Raw genomic sequence first — 3420 nt, 5'->3', positions numbered from 1 at the left:
TTCTTTCTTTCTTTCTTTCTTTCTTTCTTTCTTTCTTTCTTTCTTTCATTAGTTTTACAGCTGCAGTCAATTCCAGTTAAGGGGCCAGTCAAACAAGGCCGTAACTCATGAAGTTGGTACATGAGGAGTAATTCCATCTTAAAAGATCCGAGCAAGCCAAGGCAAGTCCCTCACCCAGTTCCATGATAGACTATCTGGGTATGCTCCAAAGGCTCCATTGTATTAAAAGGTTTTTGTTTTTTTCCAATTAGATATAGTGGAACACATCTGTGCTTCTTTATTCTTGTTACCTGCGAAGCTGAGGCTTGTGGATCCCTTGAACCCAAGGATTCTGTGCTGTAGGGGTTGAGGTCATACTGAAACTGACACCAAAATCGTAAGGAAGGGCAAACTGGCTGCACATAAAGCGGATCAAATCTTCTGGGTTCATTAGCAGTGGGACTGGACCTGTGACTGGCCACTTTACTTCCAAGACTGAGCAAAATAGAGAGATTTACTCAAGCTTAAACATGCTGGTTTAAAATGTCTACGCATTGCCTCTCCTTCTGATCTTTTAAGCCAAAAGGAATACATACAAACATAGGAAATTTCTGTTGACTTCTGTATCCTCAAATTGTGCTTATGGGTGTGCATTTTGATCAGATGGATGAATCCTTTCCCCAACTCTAGTGCATATAGGTTAGGATTCAACAGACCTGCCATTCATAATTCTCTAACTGACATTTGAGATCCACTTTATTTGAGGATTTGTATATAGTCTGTATTCTCCCAATTTCAGGTGATTTTATGGAAAGATACAATTAAGCTAACTGTTAAGGATTTACTGAAAAGATCGTGTGTTATAGTAGGGAAAAAATGATGGAATTTGGATTCAGACGTTGAATCCTGGCTCTGATGCTTACTATTTGTAATTTAAGTATTCTGGGCTTGTTTACTCATTTATGCAATGAAGGGGTTGGACTGGATGACTTCTAAGAACACTTCCAGCTTTGAATCTATGATCATTTTTCATGTTTTAAAGTTAACTTGGGCAAAGTATTAGGAAAACTAGCAATTGAAATAAAATATGAAAAAGAAATTTGAGGGGTAAACATTAGAAAGGAAAAGACATATTCTTGAGTGATATCATAGACCTAGAAAATCTAAGATATTTTTATTAATGACCAATTAGTAGAACAAATGAATAGGTTATAGGATAAAATGTACAAAAATTATTCTTATTATATGGCAGCAATAACTAGAAGAATCATCAAAGATTGTATTTAGAGTAGTAATAAATATTAAATATTTGGATAGTCACTATAATGAGCACATGAAAATTTTATGTAAGAAATTATGAAGCAATGACAAGACTTGAAAAAAAATAAAAAAGTTAAGTCAAGGCACACCTTGAATCAAGTAGGCAGGCTGTTTTGCAAACACTGCCTATTCCCTGTTTCCTTCTTGTGGTTGCCAGTGAACATGGGGACTACTATAGATTAGCATTATAGAATCCTAGAGGTAGGAGAGACTTCAGAAGTCATTTAATTCCATCCCCATTTGAAGTAGGAACATGTTCTATGGAATTCAAGACAAGTGAGGCTACTCGAATTGAAATCTTCTAATCAAAGTCCTCTAATGACACAGGGTAGCAGCAATGGGACAATAAAATCATTAATTCATCAAAAGATAAATGCAACTTAATAATGATAACCATCCAATAAAGTCATTTGTTACATCATTGAAATGAATATGCTTCCTGGGTCCTATTCAGTTTAGCAATGTCCCATACTCATCATACTCCACTGAATTCTTTATTTTTTTCTTTCCACACATAAAAGGACATTACAACAAAGTGTCATTTACAGTAATATTTGTCACCTCATTTCAATCAGGTGTTATTTGATAAAGAATTCTCAATAAAACCCAATGTTCTTCATGTTGTAAACCTAAGAAGTGCATTACTGATCTCTGGGGGCTTTGGTTTTTCATTGTAACTTGTATAATTCTACTTAACATAAAATAAATACATTCATGCCTCAGAAAATAGACATTTCTAGCATTTAAAATATGTGCATATAAAATGTCATATAAAAAGGTATTCCTTGTTCTTTCTGTGACCTTCCCCTCCTCTGTCCCACATTATATAGCACTCAAAGTAGATTCCTACCTTGCTTAGCACTAGAACTGTTCCTGATAAATGAATGCATAGTCCTTCATTGGCTTAAATCTCATCATTCCTCGTAAAAATTCATATGAAATGAAGGGGGAGAGTATCATTTATATTTTACAGATGGCAGGAGTAAAGTAGACAAAGGGTAAGTGTCCTTTGTAAAATAAGTCTGGAATGACAGCTGTAACCCTAATGCCTCTGTTCTCTATTTTCCCCTTAGCCCCCTGATTATACTAGCTAACATATAATAATTTAATGCTATAAAACACTGCAGATACACAAACTCATCCTGACAGAAACTCTATGCAGTACAAAATGCAAATATTTGTAGATAACAGCCTGAAAGTAGCTGAATTGCCCTTTCTCTGGATTCTGAAGGCCCAAGGTCAAAGGGCAACAAATTGTTCTAAGGGAAGCCAAATGGCCTTTTCCCATCATGTCGTAGGCCCAAAGTTCATGAGAGACAGAAGAGGAAGAAGGATTTTCCATGTTGTTAGATCATACTAGCTAGAAGTAAGCAAAGCAATGAGAGAATTATTAGTTGGCAAGCAAGTGTTAATGATCTGTCTGATTCTCCCAGCTGCTAGTATGCTTCTTCCCTAAACTACCTTGTATGTTTTCTGTGTGTATATATATTAGAGAGACAGACAGACAGAGACAGAAAGACAGAGAGACGCAGAGAGAGGGAGGGAGAGAGAGAGAAAGAGATGTATGTATCTGCATGCATGTGTCTTGTCTGCCCCTTTAGAATATAAGCTCATTGAGGGCCAGAATTTTATCTTTAGTTTTATTTCATTTTATCTTTAATCATCAGAGCTTGGTGCAGTACCTGCTACACAGTCAACACTAAATAATAGCTGTTTCTATAACGGTTTAAAGTTTGCAAAGCATTTTACATGTTATTGAATTTGATTCCTGTAACAATACTGTGAGGTAGGTGCTGTTATTATCCCCATTTCCTGACTCCAAGTCTGGTACTCTATCCACTATATCATGTCGATGCATCAATCATAAATGTTTGTTGGTTGGTTTATGGATGGGTTCATTGGCAAGTGAAGGGCTAGGATGGTTGTGGAACTATGCTGAAAGGTGTCAGGAGTGGTTGGGAGCCATGGTAAAGGCAGTAGATTCTGGTGGTAGGGAGCACCTACATGAAGGGAAGACTTGACTAATTGATGCTATGAATTTCACTATCCCAGCTCAGGTGTCTTCCCTTTTCTGTTGTTTACAAGCCTATTACTACACCTATTTTATGCTAAAATGTTTAT

The sequence above is a fragment of the Petaurus breviceps genome, unplaced genomic scaffold (genome assembly GCF_028583685.1).
Source record: "Petaurus breviceps papuanus isolate PSGF00001 unplaced genomic scaffold, PetGlider_PUasm1.0 90625, whole genome shotgun sequence".
In the NCBI taxonomy this organism is placed as follows: Eukaryota; Metazoa; Chordata; class Mammalia; order Diprotodontia; family Petauridae; genus Petaurus; species Petaurus breviceps.
Note: the sequence above shows the minus strand (reverse complement) of the source record.